Here is an 8297-nt window from a genome sequence, read left to right as displayed (position 1 = left end):
CTTTTGTGTTCTGTGAAGATGTGTCACTAAGATTGTTTTAATAAAAAGAGCTTAATGGCCAATATCTAGGCAGGATCCAGAAACAGAGGATTCTGGAAGAAGGACAGAGTCAAGAAGAAACAGAGAAAGCATGACATGTAAGAGATGAGGTATCAAGCCGTCAGTCACATGGCAGTACATAAATGAGTTATTTAACTAATAAGAGCTAGTTAGAAATAAGTCTAAGCTATCATCCAAGCTTTCATAATTACTTATAGGTCTTCATGTTATTCTTGGGGAGCATATGATCCTGATAAAAAAGTCCAAATACAAATAGTATTGTTAAGAAGAATATAGGTTTTAATAAAGCTCATTTCACAAAAAAAAATAGGTTTGTAATGTCACAAGTGTGAAAGTTAGAGAAATACTTTTAGGGCATCTTAGGAAGAATAACTACAGCATTTATCAGAAGCTGTGAAGAGCACCTTCCATACTGAATTTTCTCCTAATGTAATAGGCATGCTTTGTCTTTAACTGAAAATATGCACTATGACTAGCAATAGATTCAGATCCTGAAATGGGATTCCCCTCTGCGTGCTGTGAATATGTTTTATTTCCATTGGTTAATAAAGAATCAGATTTGGACCATGGCAAGGCAGAAGAAGACAGGCCTGAAAATAAAATAGAGATATAGAGAAAGAGTAGGCAGAGTCAGGGAGATAACATGTAGCTGCTGAAGAAGAAAGATGCCTGAATTTTACTACAGGCCACAGCCTCATGTTGATACATATATTCATAGAAATATGTTAATTTAAGAAATAAGTGCTAATTAAAAAATTCCTGTACTATCATCCAAATATTGTTGTAATTAATATAGATTTGTGTCATTATTCAGGTTTGGGTAGCCAGGAACCAATGTGCAATCTCCATTTACACAATGGCACTCAAAATGGGGCAACTACATCCACAGAGTTAAACACAACTTCTTGATAATAGCGGTTGGTTGTACAAGATCCCTTTTTAAAGACACTACTCATAGTTGTTCATTTTCCCAGAATTATAAGGTGAAGCAACTCCAGAATAAAAATTATTAATTGTCAGACAAAGCGTGGATGGAAAGAGTACGCATTAGGAAGAACACAGACTCACTCAGTACTTAATGGCCATGCAGTCGTGAGAGATGCTCCATTTGCTAATTGTATAGGAAAGTAGGAGTTCTAACAGTTCCTGCTGTCTTTCTGTCATGGAGCTATTACTCACGTGAGCTCAGAGAGTAGTACTTACTAGAACAAAGCTTGTAGAAAATTGAATAAGCTTAAATTCAAACACTGATATTTTCCAGACTACCAAGACATCACTGGTAGAAGATAGGTTATGTGCACTTAATGTCTAATAGGAGAGAATCACTTTTATTTAGGGGTGTGACCCTGGGACATCATTAGTACATCAATAGACACCTCATAATGATGGACACATTGGGAACACTAATTAATAGCTTATAAGATACAAATACTAATAAAAATACTAAAACAACAACTATTGTTACTACTACTACTACTACTACTACTAATAATAATAATAATAATAATAATAAGACTAGAGCATGATACTGAAAGAGAACTACATGGAGTAGGGGGAAAGGAAGTTGGAGGTGGGATTAAGTCTTGAATATATTTGCTGACAAAAAAATCAAAGAAACAAAAAGTTTCTCTTCAAAGAGATAAATAAACATGATTTTCTCCGGAGCAAAGTATGAACAATTAAGGTCCAGCAACATATACTGAGTTCTCTCCAAATATCATATATTAATGTAATGGCTTCTTTTGAACTTTTTAATAGTGAAAGAAGAAAGTTATAAGCCAAGACTGTTTTCAAATTCATTGTAGGGTATTTTAGGAACACAGGTTATAGCAAGATGTGGTGAAGTCTATTATAGGCCTTATGTGCTGACAACATGCTTAGCCCTTTGATTAGTGGAAAGCTAATTTAATACATTCCAAATGTTTTTAAGTGTTTATCTGGATGTTAAGTACAGACTTATTTTTTATTCATAGGATGTAAAGTCCTACACAGAAGTGGGTGTCCAAGACCCGATATTTCAAAGACTAAATATAGTGTAAATAAGTTGAAATTAGCCTCTTGAGCTTCCTTTCAACTCCTCCACATCCTTGAAATTTTAGGTATGCAATCAGCTTTTAGAACTTCTTTCCAGCAATTTCTAGTTTCACGTTGAGAATATATTATATGCCTGTATATTAATTTTAAAAAATAAAGTTTAAATAATAAGACTTTGCTCTCTCTTCCTATATGGTATCCTTTACCAAGATAAAATGCAGCAAACAGACAGACCTTCATCACAATCCATGATGTTATTGGCCCTAATTGATATGCTAGCCTCTAGGACTATGTCAGTAGCCTTCTATTCTTTATAAACCATTGTTGTTAATTTGCTTTGCCATATGCACCGAATCAAGTCAATGTAAGGATTTTATTAATTCTCTTTAGTCATTTATTTTTAAAATACAGACACTACTATGCAGTCACAATCACACATTGGATTTTAAGATGCTTAATCATACTAAGAGTAACAAATAGTAGGTTGTTTGCTACCTCTCTGTTTTACAGAGTTTACTTAGAAAGCAATCATAGAACTCCTAGAGCCATATTCTATTATGTGTTTATAAGTATGTCACAGAATATGTTAGGCTTTGTGGTGTTTTGTTTTTGACAGAATACCAAAGATAATAAAGGAAGAAAGGAATTATTTTTGCCAAGGTTTCAGAAATTCAGGACAGCATACTAAAAAGGATGTTGTGGAATAAATAATCTACAACACAACATACAGGATGCACTTTAGAGCTACTACAGAATCGGGTACAAAAACATTTAGCTTTTCATGAAACAACTCATTGTGAATATTTTCCACAAATTTAAAGTTATACCACTTTATTACTCTCGGTTCAAGATGTCAGAAAGTCATTCGATTAAACACTAGGTCAGAGCCCTCAATATAAATATCTCTGGAACCACCCATCTGATAAACTCAAAGGGTATTTTATAGTTATATGTTATATTTCTCAATTCATTCTAGATGAATAAAGATCTTAATGATAGTTCTTACAGAGGTCTTGAGTTCAATTCAATTCAGTGTTGGCTCACAACCATCTGTAATGGAATCTGGTGCCCTTCTTCTGGCCTGTAGGCATATATGCAGACAGAACACTGCACCAAAATAAATAATTAAATAAATAAGTCTTTTAAAAAATCAATTTGTGTACAATCAAGGTTCGAATGTGCAAAAATATATAATTTAATTCAAAGTGACTAACAAGAAGAATAGCAATAAGTATGGTAATAACAGTAAATATTACAATGGAGTTAAAATATACAGATATATTGACCTAGTAAATGAAATTATACTTAGGGAAATCTTCAGTTTCATGAAAAGATCAATGTCAGTAAGAATTCTGCTTTATTCATTCAGTACTGTGACAGAATTCTGATGATTTGGGATACTTAATTGCATCCTGCCACTTACAAACAATATGCATAAATGAGCAGCAGACATCCTTATTCACATTAGGTTATTTAAGAAAATGATTGCTGATATTGTGAAAATGTAGAATGTTTGAATCTGCTCTTCCACAATTATTCCTGAGCCTTGGGTGCAGGAGCTGCATTGAGATGTATCCTTTGGAGTTCTGCTCCACAACACTGCATCTTGATTCATTGTGGTTTTCTGTTGTGAAGAAAAGTTTCCTTAATTTCCTTGATGTTAGGTGAGGACTATACATTATATGTGTATATCAGGACAAATGTTTAGGTGGACTTAGGGACTCACCTGGCATAATAGAGTAATGGTTGTATTTTATCCTCTGTAAACCATGATTTTACCAGCAGTGGGTGCTTGGGTATGTTTTAAATATCAGGCATAATTTCTTTCCTGTTGGAAGGGTTTTAAGTCCAATTAGAAAGCTCTTGGTTACCGTCAAGCTATCTGTGCCACTACTTCAGCCCTAAGGTTTTCCTTCCATGCTGGTTTTGTTGTGCCCAAGTTGAGACCCTAAGAGAGACCACTGGAATCCAGTCAAAGTCCAGAATGCAAGATTTATTCTCCAGCCAGTTTGGGAGCTCAACCACTACATAAGACACAGCGCAATAGGGAGAGTTCCAGTTTGTCATTTGGATAGCTCCATTTGCTCATCATGTATAGGCAGAAACTGCAAGCCGGGTTAATTTTGGGTCAAGGTATTTGGCATTGCTGAAAGAAGGGTGTGGACTACTTCTGCTCACCCCCTTCTCTTTTAACCTCCCCTTGTAAATAAAATAAAATAGACAGACAAACAAAAAATCTCAACTAGAAAGATGTAGTATGATACAATGAGTCACACAGTATACACTTTATTCTATACATTGTTACCAGTAAGGGTTCATTATATTGAGTCCTTGGTCTACTTAAGGTCCGTTTGTCTTGGGCCTAACTTGGGACTACTCTTCAACATCCTGGTTTTGCCGTTTTGCCTTGTGTCGTGGAGATTCTTCAGCTTTGGATCTGCTGGTCCATCACCTTCACATGCTCCAGCAGTTTGTAGATTAAGTGGATGATGGGATGGGCCAAATCATAGAAATGGTTATGGGCTTGGGTGGTGTGTGGGTTGATAAAACTGCCAGCTTTCCTTCATAGTCACCACCAATGTGAGCTCTCCAGCACTGCTCTGATTAGTTCATTCGGTGCAGCAGGCCGCAAAGGAGCAGAGCCAGATTTTCTCTCAAGCACGCAGAGCTGGCTCACCTGCACCCCTTCCAACAGAATCATCTCTACTGTGTTGCCCAGTAAAAATTTAGGGAATACTGTCCTGAATGCTGCAAATAGTTGAGGGGCAGGATCAGCTCTCCCACTCATAATCTCAGGGCCTTTTCTTCCATCCAATGCAGGAGGAGAAGGGTAGGGAGTAGGGGAGGGCATCTCTCCCTAGCCATTCTTCCATGGTATTCCATATGTTTTAAAAAATGTTTAATATTTTAAGGTAAAATATGATAATAGTATTTGTCTCCTTTCTTTTTTTTTTTCCAAACGCTTCCATGGCCCTGTCCAGATAACTCACTCTCATGAGTGAGAGTTATGCATATGCATTAATTTTCAAATACTACCACTTAGTGTTGTTTGTGTGTATGTGAATTCAGGGGTGTACACTTGGTATTGAATAACGAACTAAAGTGTTCATCACAGAATTAGACTAACTCTTACATCTTCAGTTCTCCTAAAGTATAGTGCTTTGTCTAGAGGTCATGTTCCCAGTGATTTTTTTCCCTTCTATATTAGCATGTCCATTTGTGTGATTTGTAGGGATTATGTTTCAGGAACGCATTATTATGTGATATTATTGGTAAAACCTGCTAGTCATCATTAGGAAACAAGATCTCACATCAGACTGCTTATTCCTATTGCTCTTGCAATCTTTTCACCACTCCATCTTTTGCCAAGTCCCCTAAGCCTTAGGTGAAGGGGTTATGTTGTCTGTGTATCCACTGGAGTTGGGCACCCTCCCCAATAATCTGTTGTTTCCAGGAATTTATGTAAGTCACATGCTGAAGGCACCATGTACTTTGGACAAAGGACTGGAAGATTCAACATAAATTAGACCAGAACACTTCCTTCCTGAAGACTATCTTTCATAGCTCCATAAGGTGTTATGCAAACTGGATGGCTAAATAAGAACTAGAGATCAATTGACCTACCTTGTTGTGATACTTTTGAATCACAACCACAGGATATCCCTGGGGCTGCAATGGAGGAAATCTTAAATTGATAAGAGCTAAGAGATATAAGGTCTGCTCATCAGGAGTGAAGTTGTGAATGGTGGAAACCTAGGCAAACTATCTGGAACAAGTGAGGTCATGGAGAGTAAAGCCTACTACTGCCACTTTAAAAGACCAGTGTCTATCCCGGCAGCATTCCAGATAATTATCCTTCCCACGGATAAATGGAGCTCTCATGCCTCATCAAAGAAACTCCTTTTTGCAGAAGACTGAGATCATCACAGGAAACCACAACTCTTCTCTGAATTTGGACCTGTTGTGGTTTTCTACAATGGCCTCCATCTGTTACCAAGAGGAACTTCTTTGATGATGGGTAAGAACTAAACTTATGTGGGTGCTTGCCAAGGAAGATCAATTAAGTCTTTTTTAAAAGTCACATAAATTTCTGTGTTTAAATTTATTTTGATCAGTAGTTAAGTTTTTACTATTTGCTCTAAGAGCACTCAACTTCATGAATCTAATTTTATGTTATACTTTAATACTATTTTTTTCTTTAAATGGATTCTAGTAGCTTCTGACATAAGCACTAGTGTAAAAAGTATACCACTTTCTATTTATTTTATTTGCAAAACAAACATTTAATTTATTTTATTAGCTTTATGATTACTTTGCTGGGTTAACAGTATCTCATATACTTTTTATTTCCAAGAATACAATGAAGAGTTCTCTATAGACTATTTGGTTAATATTGTAACTTTCTATTCAGGTATTTCTTTATTAATTCTTTTGTAGAATAGAAATATTTAAATGTTTGTTTTATTTCAAGTATCGTATTTAGTACTTTATAGTCAAATTTTAAGCACGCCATGCTTTCTTTGTCAATATATAAGAATCAAAGACTTTGTTGCTTGAAGTCTGAAGCTTAGATATTGCTCTAAACATTATGTAAAATAAAAAGAGAGTCACATGACAATAAACAAAAAATTTAAAGTGTAAAAGGAAATAATAATATAATACAGGTCAAAGTATGTTTTTTCCTGGATGATATAATGAGCACAGTTGAGGACCACTTGATTTCTTTAAAAAGTAAATGTTAATCAAATAGTTTCTCTTAAAAAATAAAGAGTTAGGTTAAATTATCTTTAGTATACCTTGATTTCTTCAGGACAAATCAAGTCATTCTTTTTAATAGACACTCTAAGAACTTTTTTGGACATAATAATTAAAACTTGGAATAAGTCTTTAGTTTTCAAACTTTTTTCTCCTTACCTTTATGACTTTAAACTTTGTTGAAGCACTTAAGGGAAACAACAGAGAATGAATTCCTATTGGTTTCCTATAGTTTGATCATTAATAAGGTTTGTAAAGATAAGGAATTAAACATCGGATGAACCATTAAACACATGCATTAGTAATATCATAATACACAACTAACTCCTTTATTATGTTTTAAAATTTTTATAACACCATGCATTATTTGTAGTACTTATTAATTATAAAAAAGCACCAACCACTTGACAGGTTTCTATACTTTAATAATAAAAAGTAGTTAATTTTTTTAAATTACAGTTAAAGAAAGAATTTTGAAAAAGTTAATTAATCAATTTAGTCAATGATATGTAAATACCACTAAGGATACTATAGGGAAAAATAAGACATTTTATGTATTCTACTGAAAATAATAGCATATAATATAAATATACACATCTTACATTTCTACATATAAATACATTTTGTACATATAGATGTATCAGGGGACTATGAGTGCCAACCTCAGTTTCCCCTCAGCGTTCAGATAGAAGGCTCACAGCAAGAGTGGGACTGAGAAAGATCTGGGGGATGAAATGAATTCTCCACTACATACTTTTCTGCAGTTTTCTTTATTCTTCCTTTCCTGTTCTCCGATGTTATGTTAAGATTCCAATTTACACACACACACACACACACACACACACACACACAAACAAAAAAAAAACAAAGGAAATTTTCTGAGCTTGGATGTTCCTTTATCTCTGAAGTTTCCAAATATCATCTATGTGAAAAACTCCATTTCTGACTTCATGCCCTGCCAAGTGGAATATAGTTACAGCGACGTGGCTTCCAAAGTATCTCAGGAACAGGATGGAGATATGGCGTTTGGAACCAAGGTTTTTGACTATGTGACTAAATTCTCTCACTGAAGGGTTCACAAAGTAGGAGAAACCATCCAATAAGCAGAAGAACAAGGCAGGCTCTTAAAAGTCCACAATCCTTATGGGGCAAATAAATTCAGTTATGAAGCAAGTCTCAGTATTTATTCTATATAAAAACTATATAGCTAAATGAGAAGTCATTCTCCTGACTACTCACAGAATATGTGCCCATAAGTTTGAGATGCAATCATGAGATTACATGTGTAATTCACATGAGACTTCACACTGTAATGTAAATATCCGAGAGGCACAAAGCTACTTCAGCAAAAGTGTGCAAAAGCATTCAGAATCTATGGACCTCCAGACTTTGTCTGGACAGGATTAATCCTGCTTCAGTGTAGAAATAGGAGCGGCGGGCTGCGTCCC

The sequence above is a fragment of the Microtus ochrogaster genome, linkage group LG1, assembly GCF_000317375.1.
Source record: "Microtus ochrogaster isolate Prairie Vole_2 linkage group LG1, MicOch1.0, whole genome shotgun sequence".
NCBI lineage: Eukaryota > Metazoa > Chordata > Mammalia > Rodentia > Cricetidae > Microtus > Microtus ochrogaster.
The sequence above is the reverse complement of the archived record's forward strand: the minus strand, read 5'-3'. Positions refer to the sequence as shown.